Below are 25,914 nucleotides of genomic sequence, written 5' to 3'. Positions count from 1 at the left end.
CGATTTTAATAATATCGCTAAAAATATTGAAGTCATAATAGCAGGGGTTACACATTAGGAAACAGAAGACGCTATCATACCGCAAATTATAGCCACCCAGTACTTCTTAACCCTTGCGCAAATAAAACTATTATCTTCTTTATCTATCGAGACGTTATAAGCCCTATAGGATGAATTATGCCGATATGCCTTCCTATAGATTAACCCTTTCTAAATGCCCTTACCGGACTATAATTCTGCCTTCCTAGAAGAAGAACGGTATAGTAACCACACCTTCCGCGGAATCCTACTAGATACTAGCGCCTCCGGCCTATCTACAGCAGGCATAGGTTAAGTAAAAGCCCTAATAAGATTGATGAAATCTTTAACGATTAAGTTAACGGATAAGCAGCATACCGTTAATTTCGGAGCAGGTTCTGCTATATCTTTTGGTATATTAAATATCCTGACGATATTCGGTAATATCCCCTTCTATATTCTTAATAGCAGCACCCCCTTTCTCTATTCTATTATAGATATAGATAGGATAAGCATAAAGCTAGATAATATTAATAACTTACTTATCAAAGGGGATATTAAGGTTCTAATTATCAGGAAATAGGGATATCCATAGTGGACTCTCAATGCTATAGATACTACTACCTTCTACCTTTTATTATAGGAAATCCGTCAGCTTCATCGTCGATTCGGGCACCCCTCCATTAATAGGCTTACCAAATTGCTTTAACGGGCCGGGTATAATAATAATATTGACCGCAATATTATCGAGAGGATTACCTATATATATCATTAATGCCAAATAAACGCAAAGGCACCTAGCCGATTTAAATTCATGCTTAAGGATGATAATACTAGCCAATTCAACTATAAGATTATCGTTAACATCCTTTATATTGATAATCGGCCGGTATTATATATTATAGATGCCGCGATAAGCTTCTAGGCAGCTAGATTCCTTGATCCATAAAGACAGAAGGCCCAAGATGTTTAGAATGCCCTCAAGGAATGCTAGATCGATATATACCTCGGCCCGCCGGATTGGATAGTTTATAATACCAATCTAAATTTTGCCTCTACTGAATTCCGTTATAATGCCCGGCTTTTCTCTATTAATATGGATGAAATCCCTATTAAAGCCCACTATAGCATTAGTAAAGTCGAGAGATACCACGCCCTATTATATAGAGCCTATACTATCGTCAATAAAGAAGTAGGCAACCTATTAATAAGGGAACAGAAACTACAGCTAGCTATTAAAGCCGTTAATGATTCTACTGGGCTTAATGGCCTTATACCTACGTTACTAGCCTTTAGAGCGTATCCCTAACTCATAGATGACTCACCCCCTAGCCTATTAGTATCACAATGTGCCTTGATATTACGAAAGGCTACTAATGAAGCTAGGAAATGCCTCGCTAAGCGATAGGTTCGTAATACCTTTGCCTAATGGAACGGCCTAAATATATGGCCTATCTACCGACTACCCCTATAGTCCAATATACGGGTATAGAGAGAAAAGGGTGGATAGTATAGGCCGTACCGGCTAATCAGCCTTAAAGGTAAGACCTATATCGTGCAGATGCTATATAGCCCCATTAAGTTCCGGTCAATAGTCGTTAAACCCTATAACTACGACCCCGATATAGACGATCCCGAAGATATTGTCTATACTGAAGGCCCGGCCCGTCCCAGCAGGATGGAAGTCAGGGTACCAGCTATAGCCGCACCTCCAGCCGCGATAACACCTGCAGCCGCGATATATCTATCGCCAGCCACTAGCCTTAATCAAGTCAGGCTAGTATTACCAGCAAGGGTGGTATCCAACATCATAATCAATGAGGACTAAGAAGAGGCTCTCGTTAATACTATCGCTTCTAATACTGTTATTAACGCCTCTTTCCTAACCGCTAAAGAGCAAGCCGACCTGCAGCTTATTAGCCAATTATGCCGGGAAGGTAAGATTACAACCCCTAGAGACCCTTTTGAGCAGTCAGACCGTATAGAGATTAAAGCATTATAAGCCCGTAATATATTCCGATTTATTACCTTTAATATCGATCAATATAGAGCCTAATGCCTATTTAACTTACGTATAGTATGAGAAATCAAGGGCAAAGGCACGGATACGCTATACGAGAAGTCTAGGCTTATTATTCAAAGGCATAGTAATAATAAAAAGCGATTAATATTGACTTAGTCCCCTATAATCCAACGGGCTAATTAACGGTTACTTATATCAATAGCCCCTTTATTATAACGCTCCCACGGCCTATTTCTTTGGATATGGGATATTACATAGGCTTACATATAGTCATTAACTACCCTCAATCGGTCGATCATTACTAAGCTACCCAAGCAAATAGCCCACTAATACCCTGATAACACTATTATAGAAGTAGTAAAGCCACTATACGGAATAGCTAAGGCAGGCACCCACTAGTGGGCGACATACTTCCAGCACCATCATAAGAAGTTAGGTATAACCACTTTAACCTATGACCCCTATTTGCTGATATCCGCCGGTAATAACCGCACTGATGATACTGACCATACTGGCGATACTATATACTTCGGTATTATAGGAATGCAGACTGATAATACCCTCGGCCTAAGTAATGATGCCTTCTTCTAATAGGAAGAATTAGAGCTCACTAAGGCAGGCTTCAACGCCAAGCCTAAGATAAAGCTATCACTAACCGTGCCCCTAATATTCAACGGGTGTATGCTGACGGCCAATACTAACGGTATAATATTACGCCAGAAAGGTCAAAGTAAGAAGATCGCGACTATCGACAAGAATACGCCTACAGCCTAGCATAATTATATCGAATAACGCACTCGCGGTGCTTATGTGGCTACGGTCTGCCAGCCTGAGGCGTCTTTCGACCTATCTATTGCAGCATAATATCAATAGCCTGACCCTAAGGATATCGCGAGGTTGAATAAGCGCCTTTAATAGCAGCGCGATAACCAAGATCGTGGCTTACGGTACATCAATTTAGCCCTTACTACAGCTAAGATCTTTATATTTATTGACGGATCCTTTGCCAATAACAAAGATTTAAGCTCCTAGATTAATTATATAATTATGCTAAGGAATGAGGCAGATACTACGAATAACGCCTTCTAGCTAACCGGTAACATTATTACTTACAGCTCTATAAAGAGCAAGCAGGTAACGCATAGCGCACTCGCTTCAGAGCTATATAGTATGGTGCAAAGGGTCGATATCGCATATGCGATAGGCACGACCCTTAATATAATTACTAGTAGGCTGGGATTGCCGAAGATCCCTATAGTTATATATATGGATTCGTTTTCGCTATACGAATGCCTAGTTAAGCTAGGCACTACTAAGGAAAAGAGGCTTATAATAGATATTATGGCCCTACGATAGTCATACGAGCGCCAGGAGATTTATAAGATCCATTAGATTAATAGGAATAATAATCTTGCCAATGTAATAACTAAGGGAACGCCTAATAAAGCCCTTAAGACCTTCGTCGACTAAAACAAGGCTGTTATACGTATGGAAGGGTGGGTAAAGAGGTCGGTTAATATCTGAATACATTTAGAAGGTATTAGTGATATTATATATGGCAAGTGGGTGGATTTCCTTATGTTCAATACTGCATTTGCCGTTTTTCCTATATTTACTACCGCCCCTTTTTGCCCCTTTATTTTGGCTGCGATATTCAATATACCGGCTGTACAGTATAATGCCGGCCGCGCGGCGCGACAGCATTATCGGCGGTACAACCTACCGAGACCACGCCGCACTTTTTCTTTCTATATATGCGCCTTACATCCTAGCAATTCCGATGTTTGCTTCTATAAAAAGAGAAGCTGCTAGTATCGGAATCGCTATCGCAAGGTGCCTAATTGGGCACCAATTAGGCACATTGCGACGAATATGCCGCGCACACCCGTTACGCACGATATAGCCACTTTTGCCCCTATGCCCCTGAGCCCGGTAGGGCACGCGGGCAGTCCGGCCCGACCGCGCCGAAGCACGTGACTACGGCACGCACAAAAAGGCCACATCGTGTAATTACTCTTTTGCTTCCTTTCTTTCCTCTTAGTTAGTTATAGTCATAATTAAAGAAGTAATTATACCTTTGACCGGTGACCTCACGGTACTTAATACCACGCGCGCAACCCTACGTACAACTGGGTACCCCTTGATGTGATACCAACAATTAGTGCCGATCGTTAGATTGACTATATCTACAGTCTATAAATAATACCATATTATCATTAATAATATTGTCAGTATCGTAATGTTATTATTGAAGGAAATAATGCTATTGATTTATATGAATTGACTTATAGATAGAAAGGGATCGCTATAAGTTAGCGGCAAAGCCTTCGAATGTAGAAATATAATAATATATAGCTTGGCTACACTTAGGGGTATCCCTTATAGCATTAAGGACTTATCGGTGAAGCTCTATATTAGCTATAAAGTGGGGAAAAAGACCATAATATAGGCGTTAAAGTTCTTCCAATAGGATATTAAGGCATTCTAGCTTTGACTTATCGGGATGTTTCGCAATAGTTAATTGGAGCATTATTCTATTCCAATAGTATAGATAGAATTACTCTATGCTTTCATTTTCAAAGTGGTTCTTAACTTTGCGGACTATATCGTTAAAAGTAAGGATATTACGAATGCATTCAATATTATTAAAATAGTAAGTCTTAGTATCGCCGATTAGTATGATTTGGAAAGCTCTAGCGAATATATAATTAGGTAATCCTAGCAGGCGATATTTGCTCTTAAAAGAGATGACTTTTAGTACGATAAAGTCATCTATTTTGCCGCTATATCTATCCTCTATATAATAGCTATATAAGAGGTTAGATATTTTCTTTAATATATTATCAAACCCGGTTCGGAAATGATCTTCTTGGTTAAACCCGGCCTCTACGTAGGCTTTTTGGGTATGATCTTAAGGGTATTCCGGAGGGTATTCTGGAACGGCTTATCGGTTGCCTTACGGTAGGCTAGCGGGATCTCTGGCTGGGTTATCCTATAACCCAGGTCGGTCTAGGTTTATCGATACTCCTATTAAAACTATCTGTTTATCGGCCTAAATAGGCCGATATTAACGGGAAGGGCTAGGTACTATGCCTATTTTTGGCATTATCGGATGAGGCGTTTAGGCCCGATATCTGGTATCACAGGCGGCGGCATTAGTTTAGTAGGTATTATTATCGGGATCCTCTATAGAAGGAAGTATATTATCGGGGCCTATAAATTAACCTCTATTAGGCATATTATGCCCTCGAGGGGTATTAAAATAGCCGCCTCGGCTAGCCCGGCTAGGGGTATAACCCCTAGGGTATAATATTTAGTCGGTCGGGCTATAGTCTTCGTCGGCCGTTACATATTATTAGTAATAGTGCCGGGAGCTTTCCCCTATTTCGAATAGCGGCCTATTATAAATAGGCGTCTTCCCTTTGGGTTATTAGGACTAGCCCCTTTCTTTTTCAGTAGGGGTAAGGGGAAGAGGCTTTTTCGATATAGAAGGGGGGATAATAGGTTATTATAACTATAATCGGGCCACCCTTAGTATTATAAAGTCCCTTATTGTTGATGCTTGTGAGGGTCTTCATAATAATATTCTCATAACTATTGTAGGTGCTCGTAATGAATTCCGTAAGCCTGTGCGTAAGCCTATGACTTCTTGGTCGAAATTGCCGATAAGTACTAATACTTCCCTATAAGGGTTAAAGCGTGACCGGAATATCTTACGGCCTAGCTAACGGTCGATCTCTTCTTAAGGCTATTTAGGGTTCTATTATTATTAAAGGCATTCCATTAAGGTAGGTATTATAATAGAGCCTGATGCTCCGATATACACGCCGTAATCCCGTAGGTATATGCGGAATTCGCGTAGGAATAGAGGATTAACGCGGTTAAATAGTTGTTCATCCCATTCACTATAGTCTTCGTAGAATAATTCCCATAGGTCGTCGTTAATAATATAATCCTTCTCATAGGTATAGATTAAGAAGGCCAGGCGGTTGTATAATGCCACAGTAGTGGCATAAGGGGTAATTGGCTCTATCGCAGTGGCCCAATTATCATCGAGTAAGGGGGCAAATCGCTATAACCTTTCGGGTAGTACCGGTTATAATATTGATGATCGTAATCGTGCCATAGTGTTAAGAGGAGGGGGGATATATTGCAAGGAGTGCAAAAGGGCTTTTATCTGTAGGGGTATCCATAGGGATAAAAGAAAGAAATAAAGGGGTTAATTAGCAAAATAACCATTCAACGGAATAGGTTATTTGCCTCCTATAGTAAGCAGGTGACCATTCAACGGAATAGGTCAGCCGCCTCCTATATATACTGAGGGTATCTTCAAAAATCGTGATAGTCAGTATGTTTTCTTCCTTCGTAATAGACGGAGGTGGAAGAGGTCCACATCGTTCTTCCAATTAGTTAGCAGCATAACCATTCAACGGAATAGGTTATCTGCCTTCCTAATTAGCACGATTTGCAATAGAAATCGTCTCTTCGAGAGTAATCTTACTGATCTATAATACACCATTCTTTGCGGGATATAATTATCCTATAAGTGGTGGTTATCACCACTGATCAGTGTTGATATAAACTCGGGGTACCCAGTTATACGTAAGGTCGCGCGCGTGGTATCAAGTACCGTAAGGTCACCGGTCAAAGGTATGATTACTTCTTTAATTATAACTGACTAACTAAGAGGAAAGAAAGGAAGCAAAAGAGTAATTACACGATGTGGCCTTTTTGTGCGTGCCATAGTCACGTGCATCGGCGCGGTCGGGCCGGACTGCCCGCGTGCCCTACCGGGCTCAGGGGCATAGGGGCAAAAGTGGCCACATTGTGCGTAACGGGTGTGCGCGGCACATTCGTCGCAATGTGCCCAATTGGGCACCTTGCGACAGCGATTCCGACAATATCACTAATAATAAAGACCGGTTATTGGATTATATTCCAAATATCGAACCGGAAATAGCATTTACTAGTAAATCTAATCTTTCTATATTAAGATATAGAAGAGTACGATTAAATACTAATAAAGGCATCTTTGAGCTACTATATATAGCATATATACTGACGTTTCATACCAATATGGCAAACCTGGAGCGATTTATGCGTGCGAATTAACACTGGAACTTATAGACTGGCTAGATTACACATAATAAGGACCGTTTATTTTATACCAACCGGATATTTGGCCAGGAGGTTATAGAGTATAGCGAAGTCGCTATTGCTGCTACTACTACTACTACTACTACTACTAGGGATATTATAGTATCTTACCTTTCTGACGATACTATGGTATCTTGCCCTTCTATATCTACTACCTTTATGGATACTACGTCTCTTTCATTTATTATTAGTAGGGAAGACCCTACTATACCGGATAAAAATATATCTCCATTAATTAACAATTCTACGGCTATACAATCTATACCATTTCATCCCACTCAACCTACTATAGCACCCGCTATAGCAGTAGCTATCTCGAAGGATACCTATAATATATCTGCCTCGGAAGCTACGGCTACGATATGGCATAAGCGATTAGGCTACCCTAATAAGGAAGCCTTAGAAAGGATAGTCTAATCGACTACTGGCGCTAAAATTAAGGGATTACTTACTATTGATTGTGAGTAGTACTTACTATCTAAGGCCACTAAGATTATCAGCCGGCAGCCCTATTTACCTAGCCTAAGACCTTTCTGGCGGGTATATATTGATATATTTATACTAGACTAAGCTTATAATAGTGCTATTGCAGTATTATTATTACGGGATGATGATACTAAATTTATCTTCTGTTATCTTTTATATTCTAAGACCTAGTCGGAAATCCTAGGAAAGCTAATAGACCTTAACAACTATTTATAGTACTAGTGGAACCTTACTATCTCTATTATTTATCGCGATAATAACCCTGCTTTCCAGCAATAATACTATAATTAGAAGATATCCTTAGGTATAGAGGATAAAGTTATAGTACCTTATACTTTAGCACAAAACGGCCCAGCTGAATGCTCGGGGGGTATTATAGGGACTAAAGCTAGGACTTTACGACTAGCTGCTAACCTACCTAAAGATCTATAGCCGGAGCTATAGAAAGCTGCAACCTTCTTATATAATCGCATACTATAATAAGGCCTTCAATAGATTATACTATATTAACGACTTTATTTCTAGCTAGCTAATAACGCTAGGGATACCTAATATACTAACCTTAGGCCTTCTATATTATTCCTTAAGGCTTATAGTTATAAGGCCTATCCATTAATAACAATAGCGTTAAAAGGCACTAATCGACAAGAATTAAAGCTAGCACTATATGCTGAGATAGGATATTTAGTAGGTTACGATTCTACTAATATCTACTATATATAGATTCCCGACCCTTATAAAGTACGACGAATTCGCGATATTACCTTTAATGAAAATAGTTACTATAGTGGTAAATCCGCCGTTATACTATAACGACTTAAAATACAATTACCACAATATATTAATAATGTATCTAAATATGAAGATATAGACGAGCTCTATATATCTCACCCTTCTACTACTATTATACCTGTTCCTACTACTTAGCCTTCTATGCCTAGCCTAACCTTACCTTCGACTTCTATACCTACTAGTGAATAAGCTATTCCTAGTAAACAACAATATCTTATAGTCCAGCTACCTACCCCAGCTTCTATATATCCTTCTGAAGCAAGTGCTAAGACTAGTTCTATACTATAAAGGTCAGCTAGGCTAGCTAGTAAGAATGCTTCTAGTACGGCTTTTATTAGCAGTTTTTTTCTAGGCACTAAGGAATGCCTATACCGATTATCCCTACCGCCTAAACTAAGGTTTTGGAAAGACCTAAAAGGTTACTATTTTGAACCAGAATTTAAAGAGGCCGCAAAGAGCGAATTCTACAATAACTAGAATAAAGGAACCTTTAATCCTACCTAATTATCAGACCTTCCTAATAATTATAAGCCTATACCACTTACTTAAGTATTTAAATACAAGTGTAATAAATACGGCTTTCTTACTAAATTTAAAGCCCGAATTTGTGTACATGGTGATCTTTAACCTTATAGTAATAAAGAAACCTATGCCGCTATGTTAGCTGCTAAGTCCTTCTGAATCTTAATAGCTATTATAACGAAGTTCGACCTTAACACTATACAAATAGATGCTATATCGGCATTTACTAATAGCCTATAGGACGAAGTCGTCTATATAGAATATCTAGATAGATTTAAAAGACCTGGATAGGCACTATTACTATAACGCGCCTTATATAGTCTTCGCAGGTCTCCTTACCTATAGCAATAAGAGCTTTTATTAACCTTTAAATCCCTCGACCTTACTCTCATCATAGAAGACCCTTGCATTATGATTATTACTACTGTAGTAGTCTTTTATTTTATGGATAATATAGTAGTACTATTTCAACTAAAGAATCGTCCTAAAGTAGAATCCGTCGTCAATAAATTAAAAGCAGCCTATAAAATGAAGGACCTTGGTACTTTGAAATGGTTCCTAGGTATCTGAATTATATGGTATCGACCTACTAAGACCTAGCTATTATAAGACTCTTATATAGAAAAGCTTGCGTATGATTTCTTAAAAGGAAGAAATATTATATATAAAGACTATCCAATCCCAGAATAGCCTCTTGATAAATATACTGGCATTACTATAGCACACGAGATATACTAGTACTCAAAGCTTATAGGCTCTATAAATTACCTAACTATTATAACCCGATATGATACTACTGTTGCAGTCTCCCGCCTTTTAGAATATCTATATAACCCTTCCCCTTACTATTACCTACTAGCAATAGGGGTCACAATGTACCTCTATATTATATGTTACTTAGCTATTCAATATACTGCCATATAATAATAATTAAATAATAATATCTAGTAGCAACTATCTACTAGAGAGCTATTAATATCTTCTGATGCTGCTTTTGCCGATAATAAAGAGACCCGGAAGTTTACCTAGGGATCTTTCTTTAGCCTATTTGGCGGCCCTATTAATTAGGAAGCCACTAAATAATATACCGTTACTACATCTTCCACCGAAGCAGAGCTACTAGCTTTATCGTCAACTACTAAGACTACTATATCTGTAATCCGTTTTATGGAATAACTAGGACTTAAGCTTGATCATAAGGTTACTATTGAGTGCGATAACCTATAAGCTATACGCCTAGTAACAACAATAATGCCCCGTATTAATACTGCATTAAAGCATATCGATATCCACAATAGCTAGTTGCGACAGGCTTATTAGCAGGGTTTATTCGACCTTACTTATATTCCTACTAATAATATAGTAGTGGATGGGCTTATAAAAGCTCTTATAGGTCAATGATTTACTACCTTCTGTAACTAACTAGGCCTAGTAGATATTAAAGACCTAGTACGAAAAACAGAAGATAACGAGAGTAATACCGACTAGCTAGATAGAGCTAGATCCTAGCCTATCTAGGGGGGTATATCAGAATAAAATTATTTATTGTTATTTTAGTTTATTATTTTTGGATATCTATTGCCGACAATCTTTACACATCGCCGCATTATTAGATTGAGAAAGGTATTAAGTATTCAGTACTTATATGTATATAGCAGCTGCTAGTAAAGTTGAGTACCTAGTATTTATACACATTCCCTCACGCACAAACATATGATATATCACAAATTGATCACACCACTTTATCGTCGCAAATCTCGATGCACTATAAATGCACATTTCGCCACATATCTATGATATCACAGTATGGTCATGACATTCACATCAGATTGATTTCACTAGGGATGTTCTATGTTGGAATATTATGTATTTAAATCCCTAGATATTCCTACCTAAATAGTGGGAGGAATGTATGGATGTATGCATATAAGCAAGAGTGCACAATTAATTCAAATTGTCCCTACGCCTTAGTCTCGTATCTTATCTGTGCCGTTACTTTTACCTTACTGCGATTTTACCATTCTACTGCCTTTATCCTTTGTATATTGTATTATCTTAGTAGGCGTAAAAACCACCGTTTTTATTTAATAGTTATAAGCCCGGTTTGCACCTGGTAAATCGCTTTATTCTATCTATTTTATCCTATTGATTTCTCTTAGACTATTATTCGCGTGCATTTATTGCTAGCTGCACGCTAATAAATTACCAGCTGGTCCGACGGATTGCTAGCTGCTTTCCCCTTTTTATTATATACGCAAACAACTGCGTATTAACTTTAGCCAGCTGCACGCAGCTGTGCATAGGTTTGCAAGAGTGCAATTACGTATTCTATGCAATATCAATCTTTTCTTGCTACTATATTTCTTATACCTCTGTGCTAATATTATTACTAGGACTATATAAACGCGTGATAAATAGCGTATAAACCTATACAATCGCGTAAATTCTATCACTATATTCCGACCTTCGCCGCGTAATAGGCATACCGACTGCTTACTTATGCACCTTCTATTATATTATCGCTATCTTGCCAGATGATTTTCTACGATTAAATATTCTTTCCGATAAAGAAATCAGCCTTAAGCAAAAGTTCTACTAGGGCACCTATACTGCTATACAAATTACTAGTGCAAGGCATAGCCTAAAAGAATGCAGTAGTGCCGACATATTTGCCTGCGCGAAATATTTCTTCTGACTTAAGAAACCGGCAAGCGACTTTTGACTACTAAGGCCGGAAGACTATAAGTGTGGTATATTGTGACTGGATAATTGACCCCTTTTGCCTAGGACTATTTACTAGGACTATTTTGCCCTTTAGATTTATTTAGACTTTTTATTCTGTTAGATTTTCTTTGACTAAGGCTAGGTTATTATTCTTTCCTATTATTATTCTTTCCTATCTATCTTACCTATCTTACTTATCCTACTTATCCTTCCTTTCTACCTATTCTTCCTACCTGTTCTACTATAGCTACTAATACCGACCTAAGAAACCCAGCAAACTTCTAACTGCTAAGTAGTAAAGACTAGTTTAAATGGATCTCGATTATTGAGAAGTTTGCTATTAACAAAAATATCTGGGCCTATATTAACCCTTCTGTGCAAGATAGGCCTACCTTATAATAGCCTGTTAAGCCTACTGCTTCTACTATTAAGCCTTATGCTTCCTCTATCTTTAATCTTAATAATTCTAATTTTACTAGGTTATAGTATATAACGAATGTCTATAGGACTGCCCTATAGGATTATAAGGATAAGAAAAAGGCTCTCGTCAATATCTAATACTAGATTATCGCAACTATAGGCAACTACTACGATACTATAAGCTAGGAGAATGATATTGCCGTACAGCTATACCTATTAAAACAACGCTTGCAGCTTACTACTTAAGACCATAAAAAAGATATCCGCTAGCGCTATATAACTATACTGCGAAGTCCTAATAGGATTAAGATATTTAGCTAGATTACTTCCTATAAGAAAGTCCTTGCAGAAGCTATTAATATTAACCTACTAGATACATAAGGACTCCGACTAACCTAGGATTTTATCGATGCTATAGAATCTATTAAACTAGCCTTTTCTAATTATTAGAAGAATAGAATTAAGGAAAAGCAATATAATAATAAAGAAGGATAGGAGAAGAAGATACCTAACAGTTATTATATCAGTGATTTATTTAAGCAAGAGTTTGCTATACAATAAAGAGTATAAAGTGCCTTTACTTCTTTCTAGGATATAGATACCAATAAAAATCAATAAAATAATCAACAAAAAACAACTAATATTACTAAGCCCAAACAACTATGCGTTTGTGGCCTTTTTTATCGCTAGGAGGATTATTATGTTTTAAATCAGCAAAAGGCGCCTAAGGATTAGAAGCCTAATACTACTATACTTAATAAAATCTAATCCAAGTTTTCATCTGATTAGCGCTTTAAGGATATAGTTATTAAAGCATTATAAGCGAAAGGAATCACGATTAATCCTATTATATTATAACTACCCTTTCCTTCTATATCACAAGGAAGTGCGTTTGCTAGCAAGGATAGTAATATATTATATAACCTTATGCAACCCAAACCGACTATATCGTTAATAACTATTACCAGCCTATAGGCAAGCCTATAGGCATCTCTATCTATTACTAGCCTATAGGCATCTCTCTCAACTATACCCTATCTACTTAAAGATTCCTAGATACTAGATAGTGGTTCTAATACCTATATCACTAATAATAAAGACCGGTTATTAGATTATATTCTAAATATCGAACTGGAAATAGCATTTACTAGTAAATCTAATCCTTCTATATTAAGATATAGAAGAGTACGATTAAATACTAATAAAGGCATCTTTAAGCTACTATATATAGCATATATACTGACGATTTATACTAATGTGGTAAGCCTAGAGCGATTTATGCGTGCGAATTACTACTGGAACTCATAGACTGGCTAGATTACACACAATAAGGACCGTTTATTTTATATCAACCGGATGTTTAGCCAGCAGGTTATAGAGTATAGCGAAGTCGCTATTGCTACTGCCACTACTACTACCACCACTAGGGATATTACGGTATCTTACCTTTCTAACGATACTACGGTATCTTGCCCTTCTATATCTACTACCTCTACGGATACTATATCTCCTTCATTTATTATTAGTAGGGAAGACCCTACTATACCGGATAAAAATATATCTCCATCAATTAACAATTCTACGGCTATACAATCCACACCATTTCATCTTACTCAACCTACTACAGCACCCGCTACAGTAGTGGCTATCTCGAAGGATACCTATAATACATCTGCCTCGGAAGCTACAGCTACGATATAGCATAAGCGACTAGGCCACCCTAATAAGGAAGCCTTAGAAAGGATAGTCTAATCGACTACCGGCGCTAAAATTAAGGGATTACTTACTATTAATTATAAGTAGTACTCACTATCTAAGGCCACTAAGATTATCAGCCGGCAGCCCTATTTACCTAGCCTAAGACCTTTCTGGCGGGTATATATTGATATATTTATACTAGACTAAGCTTATAATAGTACTATTGCAGTATTATTATTACGGGATGACGATACTAAATTTATTTTCTATTATCTTTTATATTCTAAGACCCAGTCGGAAATCCTAGAAAAGCTAGTAGACCTTAACAACTATTTATAGTGCTAGTAGAACCTTACTATCTTTATTATTTATTGCGATAATAACCCTACTTTCCAGCAATAATATCACAATTGGAAGACATCCTTAGGTATAGAGGATAAAGTTATAGCACCTTATACCTTAGCATAAAACAGCCCAGCTAAACGCTCGGGGGGTATTATAGGGACTAAAGCTAAGACTTTACGACTAGCTGCTAACCTACCTAAAGATCTATAGCCGGAGCTATAGAAAGCCGCAACCTTCTTATATAATCGCATACCATAATAAGGCCTTCAATAGATTATACTATATTAACGACTTTATTCCTAGCTAGCTAATAACGCTAGGGATACCTAATATACTGACCCTAGGCCTTCTATATTATTCCTTAAGGCTTATAATTATAAGGCCTATCCATTAACAACAATAGCGTTAAAAGGCACTAATCGACGAGAATTAAAGCTAGCACTATACGCTAAGATAGGATATTTAGTAGGTTACGATTCTATTAATATCTACTATATATGGATTCCCGACCCTTATAAAGTACAATAAATTCGCGATATTACCTTTAATGAAAATAGTTACTATAGTGGTAAATCCGCCGCTATACCATAACGACTTGAAATACAATTACCATAATATATTAATAATATATCTGAATATGAAGATATAGACGAGCTCTATATATCTCACCCTTCTACTACTATTGTTGCAAAATAGTGATTCAGAACACTGTTGGAAATGTACTGGATACCGACAGTGGCGTACAAGGCGTTGCAGAATAAAACAAAGAGCTGGTTAAAGATTTAAAGCGCATAAGAGGTTGACCAGAGCAAAGATGTCAGGGAAATCTGATTCTAATTGTTGGTGACTATTCTAGCTAGAAAGAGGGAATTTTGGGCATATTTCTACCATCTTGAAAAAGTGGTTGAAAATAATGAAAAACCGTAAAAATAGCGAAAAAAACCCGACGAAAAGTCGGTCTGCCCAACCGTGCCCAGTCTGTGCCCAATATCCTACCCAGTGCATACCCAACCAAGCCCAGTGGCTTATAGCGGTGTGCCGGATGCCCTATAATAGCCTGCCGTACGGGCCGGAAGCCCTATATCGGTCTGCCGTAAATAACCGGTGTAGCGGGTGACTGTATGTAGAAGGCCGAAAGTGCTGGTATTAGCAAGGTTTGCCCATTTGGTAATCCCGTAGAAATGCGCCGCCTGTTGTGGGCCCTGTGGCCCACTGTGACCGGCCGCTGTGGCCGGATTGTGGGTCGCTGTACCGGTGCCGTGACCGGCGCTGTGGCCCACTATAATCGGCGTTGTGGGGCGCTGTGCCCCACCATAGCGCCTGGTATAGCCACCGCGATATCTCAACGCAGAAACGTCGTATGGTGGCGAGACCAGTACCAAAATACAGCTAAAAAGGCGCTGATTTTAACACCCCCTCTGATTAGCAACATGGCTAATCCTAGCGTTAGAATAAAAGAAAGAAGTCCCGTAAAAAAGAAGAAAAAATTATAGGGATTGCAGCCCTAATAATTGCCGAAATATGGGGAATTTCGGGCTTAGGAGTGGTTTGGTAAGTCCATCCGCAGGCATATCTATCGTAGGTAAATAAGATATTTTTACCAGGCCACCGTGGGCCTTCTCACGTATATACCGGAATTTAAGCAAGGTATGCTTAGTGCGGGCATGCTGATTTGGGTCATTTGCATTAGAAATAGACCCTTGGTTATCGCAGTATAGTGGTATCGGGCGTTAAATATCGACCTGGATTTCTTTAAACAAATTGGATATCCATTCCACTTCGCGAAGCGCCTCAAGCATTGCATCAGACTCGGCTTCAAGCATTAACAAAACCACAGTCGAAGACTGTTTTGACCTCCAGCTAATAGGCCCACCATTTAAGGTAGTAAAATAACCACCAGTGGACTTCGAAGTCAGCCGGCATCCAGCAAAATCGCTATCAGAAAATGCAGCTAATACTACAGTAGCTTTAGCGGCTTGGTAATAAATGGCTGTATTTGCCGTACCAGCTAAGTAGCGAAAAGCGCCCTTAGCAGCATTAAGCTGTATAGTAGAAGCCTGTTGTATATATCGTGATAGGTATTGCGTTGGAAAGGCAAGGTCAGGTCTTGATATTATCATCAACCACATCGCTGTTCCTACTAGCTGCTGGAATAAGTGTTGATTACTAGCATCCAGCGGCATATTACCAGCCTCAGACTCAGCAAGTATACCGGGCTATAGTGGGATTAGATGCGGTCGTACATCCTTAAGGTTGAATTTCTTAAGGACTTCCGCAATAAATTGCGATTGGTGCAGTTATAATAGGCCCTTTTCTCTATCCCTAATAATCTGCACTCCTAGAAAGAAGGAGGCAGGTCCTCAGTCTTCTATGGCATATACCTTATAGAACTTAGCCTTAAGCTAGTCAATATAGCTAAGGTCTAGACCGACAATTAAGCAGTTATCTACATAGGTTACAATAAAGGTATGCGTTCCTTTATTATAGAAGACGGCAGCATCAGAAAGTAGCGGCGTAAAACCCTCTTATACTAGAAGGTCTTTTAACCATAACTGCCACTCGCGAGGGCCTTATTTTAGCCTATATAAGGCTTTCTTCAATAGTATGACCTGTGATGCAGAGGGGTTATATCCAACCTTAGTAAGTAAGGCTAGAAGTCGACGACGCTACTAGTCAGACTATAAGGCTGGGTTAGGTAAGAGTAGGCTTTCTGCAAATTCTAGAAAACCAGCTGGAATCTCTATATAAATCGTCTCCAGCAGTTCGCTATTTAGAAAGGCACCAATAAAGTCTATTTGCTCTATTTCCCAGTTATTTGCAGCAGCAAGAGCAAGGATGATCCTCTATATTGGTGGGATCGAGGTAGAGGCATAGGTCTCCGTAAAGTCTTGCCCAGATACCTGCATAAAGCCTTTAACAATTAATCGTGTCTTATATTTAACCGGGTTATTATTCGCATCTTTCTTAACGCGAAAAATAGGCCGGTTACGCAATATTTTCCTACTAGTAGGAACACTAGTCTTAGGAATAAATTGGAAGATATTTAAATCGATTAATTGCTCGAATTCCGAAAATAAGGCCTTAACCCAGCTATCCTTATATGGGTTATATAAGACTTCCTTCCAGCTATTAGGCACACCTTCTGGGGCCCGTTTTGCAGCCTTAATCTTTACTGCATAGCAAATATCGTACATTTGCTGGTAAAAAGCATAGGAAGGGGGGAAATCCTATGTGGGAGCCTCTAGGGGGCTGCCTGGGTATCCGAAAATCTGGTCGTTTTTCGGCTAGGTAGGTAGGAAAGCACCCTATTGGTTAGTCTGTAGGTCAGACTATTGGTCAGACTGTTGGTCAGTCTGTGGGTTAAGCTATTGGTCAGCCTATAGGTCCAAAAGTGACCTATAGTATCCATAACCTAGGATACCTTGCACGTCTCGTATCTATAGCTATATTCTTCCTCGAATTCTACCCCTAGTAGCCCTAACCTAATATAGCTGAATAGGCACCTTTTCTGATATTTAAAACATCTTCTCCTACGGTCTCTCATTTGAGGCGATATTTAGACTCTCGAATTTCAGATATTCTAGTGTAGGCAGCGTTTTACTATAGCGAAATGCTGTATTTATTAGGAAGCCGGGCAAAAAGGCAGAATCTATTATATCGGAAAGTCGCAGAAAATCAGTGTGTATAGGCCTTTGAGATTCAGACTATTGAAAATTTGCTATATAGGGCGAGTCAGAATTTTCATATATGCGGGGTATGCCCACTTTTATAATGGATTCGGAAAATCTCTGTGGTTGAGATTCCTAGTGACGAGAGCTTTCTGCATTTCCTAGCATTTGCAGCCTTTTTATATGGGAAAAAGGCGCATTTTCCTTAGCCGGTGAAAAAGGACCGTCTTGCCTAAGCTGAAAAGCTGAGTTAGGCTGAAGCGATTTAGAATTAAAAGACGGCGAATTGCTGGGAAAAGTTGCAGAGTGCTATGGCGGGCCAATTGGTAGGCCCACTGGTTGTGGCAGGCCCATTAGTTATGGTGGGCCTGTGGGCTATATTGGATCCGTGGCCTGTGGTAGGCCTATGCCTTCGACTAGGCCCATACCATCGGTCTTAGACGAAATAGGCATATTTAGGCGAGGCGACTTCCAGATAGGCTCTTCCAAAGCAATTTGATCGTTATTTACCGCCTCTAAAATAGAAGATAGTAGGAAGTTGAATTTGCCCTCTAGGCCACTTGAAATAGGGCCTATGCCTTTATTTTGGTAGGTGAAAGTAATAAAAGAGGTCTTAGTGATAACCCGGCGATATAGGATATAGACGAGGTAGGTGCCGTTACCTAGCGTAGTTAGTAACCTACCTGACTCGGTCTAGGGGGCTAGCTTATGGCTAATGACCCGTTTTTCTAGAGGGATTAGCACCTCTACAGCCGCATTAATAGCCCTGAAGCTAGTAAGGTCGGGTAGGTAGTAGTATATAATTTCCGGAAAGTCCTTCTTTAATTCCTCGAAAGGTGATAAAGAATAGTTTAAGACTGCTATTAGATTTACCAAAGTAGTAATACTAAGAATTACTGTAGACTAAAGGTAAGAAGGTAACCGAGACCAAAGTATAGTAGCTCTAAGTCGGTTAATAATAACCCGTATAGAGCGTTCTGCTAACCTATTTTGCTTATAAATATAAGGGGAAGAGGTTAAAAAATCTATACCCTTAAGAGCTAGCTAGGCTATAATGATATCGTTGATTTCCTTGCCATTATTATAGTGGAATTTAACAGCTGATTTGCCGTAGTGATTCCTAAGACCTTAGAAGAACCCCTATAATACTGGGAATACCGTGGGTCCCTCTTTATTAGGTAGTAAATATACCTAATGGAAGTGTGATTTCCGGTCAATTAAAATGAGGCAAATAGGGCGTTTATTGTATAGAAGAGGATTAATTTGGAAAATATCACCCTCTATAATATCCAAATAGTGCATCGGGTCTGGTATAGCCCTTGATGTAAAACGCCGAACTGACTTTGCCCTTTTACAGGCGATGTAGTTAAAATCAGAATCCTTTACCTTACTGAGATTAGGTAATCCTATAGTTGATGCATAGGTTTTCTTTAAAAGTTGGATTCCGATGTGCCTAAGCCGGATATGCTAAAGTCCGGCTAATAATAGCAGCTTTTAATATTCTATATTAGCAGCTGGTATTGGGGCATGGTTGAGGGCGACCGGGGCCCTCTGTGGTGGTTGGGCTATATTAGGAATAGTAGCCTCTGTTGGTACTACCGAAAAACCAGGACTAACTAGTGGGTTAGCTAGTAGGATTTCTTGCGAATTAGCTGGCGGAAGTAGAAGGTCCGAGTCAGCTAGTAGGGTAGGTAAATCCTCTGGCAGGGGATATTCCTCGTATTCTTCTAGGTTAGCTAGGGCAGGTAATTCGACCGAGATACTATACGAAGCTGGGTGATTTTGGCTGCTATGGTGTAAAAACGGCGAATCTACCCCTTTTTATTGTAAAAAGAAGCCATATCTCTTAAATTTAAGAAGCCCAATGCACTTATTGTTGCTATTAATAAGGCTTTAGCCCTGAATACTGCCACGATTTAGATAGTGTTTAACGCCGCTAAAGATATTAATATTAAAAGCTGGTATGAAAAGGGCGTTAGTTAGCTCTAAGGTGCCCCACTGAGGTGGGTTGGTGCCCTATAGCACGGTAAAACGCGCTATGCCCTACCCACTAGGCTTAATTAGGCCACCACCTATGCTGATGATTGGTCTATTTCCAGTATAGTATTGAAAGTAAGTGAAATGCTTCTTATCGTTGATAATATGCACCGTAGAACTAGTATCGTAGAGTAAAGAATCTATTAGCGTTTTCCCACCGGATTGTGCACTATAGCTAATAGCTAAAAATTGCATATATTCGCGGTCCTAAAAGGAAGAATAGGCTGTCTCACTAGGTATAAGACTTAGAGTGTTATAATTTCCTAATATAAAGGAATTAATAGTCTTTTCCTTTTCGTCGGTCTTTTATGGGGTATCTGCTTTATTAGCTGAATCTTTCTTTTCTTTCTTCTTCTTATTTTCCGGCTTACCCTATATAGCTGAAGAAGACCCTTATTATTAGGTAGAAGAAGACCCCTGTTTCTTTTTATTGGCATTAGTAGTAGTATTTTTACTACCCTTGCTAGTGTTGTTACTAGCTGGCTTACTACTATTGTTATTAGTAGTGGCACCCTTAACCTTTGCGAGGTGGGTGGTAGCCCTTGCTACTGATGACCCTTTAATGCGTTATTCTTCCAGTAAATCAACCATATAAAATTGCAGATTAATATTTGATGTATTTCCCTAAGTATAGGCGATTCTCATTATTATGCGGTGCCGTTCTGCCTACTGAAAAAAGACCCCTTCTATAGCATATAAATATTAGCTGATTTAGTCGAAAGGTTGTATATAGGAGCCTAAAATTTGCAGCCTAAATAGGTAGCTATTAAAGGAGGCATTGAAAGATTCTAAGGTACCCTTATGGCCTGTAAAATTTAGTTGATGGAAGGCAGGGTATAGGTGGGTCCGCTATACGTCTAATGAGTAAGAATACTGTTTAGTGAGTAATATAAAGGCTAACTCTAGGTTAGTGCACCAGTTGATAGCGGCAGCTAGTCCTTCTGTGCAACTATTCTTAATAAGTAATAGTAAAAGTGCTTGCTCTAAATCGTTGAAACTATTGGCAATAGAAGGATTTTCAATAAATTTGGCGATATTAAGTGCCCTAAGTTGAATTATAAGGGCCTGTTTCCATTAGTCGAAGTTAGATGCCCCCCTTAGCTTTTAGGATTCCTGGAATCTATTGGCTGTTTTGGCTAGTTCCTTAATAGCTATAGCGCTGACTTAGCTGCTAATGCTGGATGGAACCGGCAGGGGTTACTACTGGGCTTTAGGTAGTAATAGTAGATTATTTCCTTTACCTACAGGGGTTTAGAAGGTATCCACATCTATTATATCCTGGGATGGTAGGCTAATAGCAGGCTTAATTAGTCTATCTACTAAGGTGCCCACCTTATCAGCTAAAAAATCGATTTTAGAGTTCATTCGATTAAATTTATAATTAAATTCTTTTCTCATTTCCTATTAGTCTTCCCTAAGCTGGGCAATTTCCTAGTTATTATCAGATTCTTCTACCTCTGCCGTATCAGGGACTTAGTAGCCTGGGTTATTGGCGGTAGGAACATTCTAACTGGCCATTATAGGAAGAGAAAAGGTGCCGGAAAGTCTTAAAAATGCGAAGAAAATCAAAACTAAAAATCTAGATAAAACTAGAAGAAAGCTGCATTAAGGAATAACCTTAGAAAATCCTATTGCAAAAAGGATGTGTTGCAGCTTGGTGTGGTAGCTAGGTTCCTAAATCTGGGATGATCAGTCCCTTACTGCAGATAGTAATATCGTTAGTTAGATTTCTGGAAGGTTAGCTGCCAAGTGCGTTAAAATCCTAAGTTAGCGTAAAAAAGTCTTAAGCTAGAAGCCTTGAGACACCGGGCTCATAACCTATTGCAAAATGGTGATTCAGAACACTATTGAAAATATACTGGATACCGACAGTGGCGTACAAGGCGTTGCAGAATAAAACAAAGAGCTGGTTAAAGATTTAAAGCGCATAAGAGGTTGACCAGAGCAAAGATGTCAGGGAAATCTGATTCTAATTGTTGGTGACTATTCTAGCTAGAAAGAGGGAATTTTAGGCATATTTCTACCATCTTGAAAAAGTGGTTGAAAATAATGAAAAACCGCAAAAATAGCGAAAAAAACCCGACGAAAAGTCGGTCTGCCCAACCGTGCCCAGTCTGTGCCCAATATCCTACCCAGTGCATACCCAACCAAGCCCAGTGGCTTATAGCGGTGTGCCGGATGCCCTATAATAGCCTGCCGTACGGGCCGGAAGCCCTATATCGGTCTGCCGTAAATGACCGGTGTAGCGGATGACTATATGTAGAAGGCCGAAAGTGCTGGTATTAGCAAGGTTTGCCCATTTGGTAATCCCGTAGAAATGCGCCGCCTGTTGTGGGCCCTGTGGCCCACTGTGACCGGCCGCTGTGGCCGGATTGTAGGTCGCTGTACCGGTGCCGTGACCGGCGCTGTGGCCCACTGTAATCGGCGTTATAGGGCGCTGTGCCCCACCATAGCGCCTGGTATAGCCACCGCGATATCTCAACGCAGAAACGTCGTATGGTGGCGAGACCAGTACCAAAATACAGCTAAAAAGGCGCTGATTTCAACAACTATTATACCTGTTCCTATTACTTAGCCTTCTATACCTAGCCCAACTTTACCTTCGACTTCTATACCTACTAGTAAACAAGCTATTCCTAGTAAACAATAACATCTTATAGTCCAACTACCTACCCCAGCTTCTATATATCCTTCTGAAGTAAGTGCTAAAACTAGTTCTATACTATAAAGGTCAGCTAGGCTAGCTAGTAAGAATACTTCTAGTATGGCTTTTATTAGCAGTTTTTTTCTAGGCACTAAGGAATGCCTATATCGATTATCCCTACCGCCTAAACTAAGGTTTTAGAAAGACCTAAAAAGTTACCATTTTAAACCAGAATTTAAAAAGGCCGCAAAGAGCGAATTCTACGATAATATTACGGGCTCGGGCTACGCCCGCGCCATAATGTGGCTAGGACTCGGGCTGCGCCCGCGACTAGCCTAAGGAGTATCGGCACGGGGTCACGAGGGCTCGCTAAGGACTCGGCCTATACTACGTAAGGGCATAAATAGACTACTTAAAGGCCCCTATTCGGGTCCTCTTCCTTTCCTCCTTAGTCTATTTAATATATTTATTCGACGCCTATTCGCAGTAGCCCTAGGGCCAGTTCTTTACATTTAAATAGACTCTCTCAGCCTTACTATTATAACCTTATATTATAGAGCCGATGATGCAGGCTATATAAGATATCGAGATGAGTATACCTAGAGAAATAGATACAAATAACCCAAGACCATAATGCCCCCGACGTAATATATATACCCGAGTAGAATAGCTCGCATTAGGGTTACAATAAATAAAGGCGCAGATGCAGACTAACGCGCAATACCTTACTGCCGTTACCGCCTCGCTATAGACCCTCCTTGCGAACTAGTTAAATAGCTCTTAGGCCGCCCTCTAACTGGCCCTAATCGTATAATAGAATGCCCCCCTCCCTATGGCTTAGGATACCTAGCTAAAATGTAAGCCGATCCCGATAGGGGACCCCTTTAATATCAAAAAGGCTATATTTATAGCCTAGCGGACCTTTATATAATATAAGCTCGAGGTCGATAAAGACTTTATTAAGGATAAGAAGACCTAATAGATATTTATCTTCTAGAACCTTTCGTCTATAGTCTAATTATAAGTCGCAGCCTTCTTCGAGAACGGTATAGCTTGCGATTATAATATAATAAAGTTCTTTGAATACCTCTAATATCTCTTTAAGGACCTATACCGATAGGATCGCGCTATTATTAAGCTTAAGCACTCCTTATGCTAGGGCCCTAAGGAACCTTTTGCCGCCTTTTTTATGCGATTCGAGGAAAAACTTATGCTTATTAACAGTTTCGGTTAGCTTAAGGAAGTTAAGCCTAAATACCTCCGATCGGCGCTTAATACTCGTATAGCTAATAAGATTATTAGCCTTAGGGTCTCCTATTATAACTACTATTCGGCAGTAGACTATTACCGATAAATTGCTATCGATATTAAGACTAGCTTAACTATTAATTACTATATAGGTTCGACCTATTCCCGACCGATATATACCCGGGATTCTAAAGGCGATATATAAATATTAGGTATTAATAAGCTAGATTCGAAGGGTAATTAACGCGCGCCTAAAGCAATATAGGTCTTTAAAGAATAGCATAAAGATCGTAAAAAAAAAGGCCTTTATCTTCAGTATAGCTCTCCTAATTATCGGATATTTATATACTACCTACTGCTAATAATCCGACCCAATAGAGCTAAAGTAGCCTCGCTTAACTTATAAATCGTAGAGGTTAAAAGTAGTAATAAAAATCAAAAAAAAAAATAGCCCTTAAATCTAATCTCATTAGAGGGCTTTAGATGCGCATATAAACCCTAGCCTAATTATAAAAGGAATTAGAGGAGATCGCAAAACGAATAGATAAATACCCCTTTTTAGTACCGATCTTATATAAATCCTATACCTTTATTAATACCTTAATCGACTCGGGATGTGACTACTATAGCGCTATAAGCGAAAAGATAGTATAATGGTTAAGCCTCTAACCTATCCGCCTACTATAACGTAGGGAAATCGGAACGGCAGTAGATATTTAGAGCTATTTAGAAGAATATAAGGTAATGCATTCCTCTATCACCTATATTATCTATATCGCAATCGATATCGATAGATAGCTATTTATAGTTATACTTTATATTATCCTAGGCCTTACTTGCGATATTATCTTTAGGATGCCTTAGATAGAGTACTATAATATTATACTATAGGCGAAGCGGCACTAATTAAAGATCGGATTAGTAGATAGCTTTATTATTAAGGAATCGACGAGAAAGCGATAGGGTCCGACTATAGTAAATATCCTTAGCTTAGTCTTCTATAATATACTAAAGCAGGCGAAACGCTCTAAGGACCGGTCGACTTCCTTTATTACGATAAGCTTATAAAAGATAATACGTATCCTTTATATTATACTGCTACTTTATTAAGACTCTACCCTATAATCGCAAGAGCTATAGGTGCTCCTAATGGAATTACGGGAATTTGTTAACCTCTTTAATAAGAAAAAAGCTTCTAGTCTCCCTCTACACTAGGGTATATTAGACTACTATATCCAGCTTAAAAAGACTGTAGATAGAAGCTAGCTAGACCTACCTTAGGGCCTATTATATAATATACCACGAGACTAATTACTTAAGGTTCGGAGATAAATAACTAACCTAATAGATAAAGGATAGATCTAAGTAAGCTCCTTATTAGTAGTAGCATTAGTCCTACTAGCCAGAAAGGGGAATAATAGGTAGCATTTTTATATCGACTACTAGGCCCTTAATAAGGTTATAATTTAAGACTAATATCCCCTCCCTTTAATTAAGGAGACCTTATGATACCTATCCTAGGCGAAATAGTTTACTAAGGTTGATATATATATAGCATTCTATAAGATATATATTGCAGAGGGCGATAAATACTTAACCGTATTCTATATATAATTTAGACTATTTAAATAGCTTATTACGCTATTCGGCCTAACTAAAGCCCTTATAACTTTTTAAAGATATATTAATAGGGCCTTAGAGAATACGCTAGGAGACTTTATAACTGCCTACCTTGATAACGTTTTAATCTATACTAGGGGATTAAAAGCGGACTATATAGGGCGTATTAAGGAAGTCCTTCGACGACTACAAAAGGCCGGCTTAAATTTAGATCTTAATAAGTGCGACTTCGCAGTAAAGGAGGTCTGGTACCTAGGATATATCGTAATAGCTAGAAAGGAAATCCGCCTAGACCCCAAAAAGATTAAGGCCATCTAGAATTAAGAAGCACCTATAAAATTAAAAGGCGTTTATAATTTCCTTAGTTTTACCAATTTCTACTATAACTTTATCCTAGACTTCTCCCGCTTTATCGACCCTTTAGTTAGGTTAATAAAAAAAGGGGTCCTATTCTAATAGCTAGACGAAAAAGAGGCGGTATTCTAAGCGCTTAAGCAGTATTTTATATCGTC

This window comes from Ustilaginoidea virens, chromosome 6 (genome assembly GCF_000687475.1).
Source record: "Ustilaginoidea virens chromosome 6, complete sequence".
NCBI classification, from domain to species: Eukaryota; Fungi; Ascomycota; class Sordariomycetes; order Hypocreales; family Clavicipitaceae; genus Ustilaginoidea; species Ustilaginoidea virens.
This window is presented reverse-complemented; position numbering follows the sequence as displayed.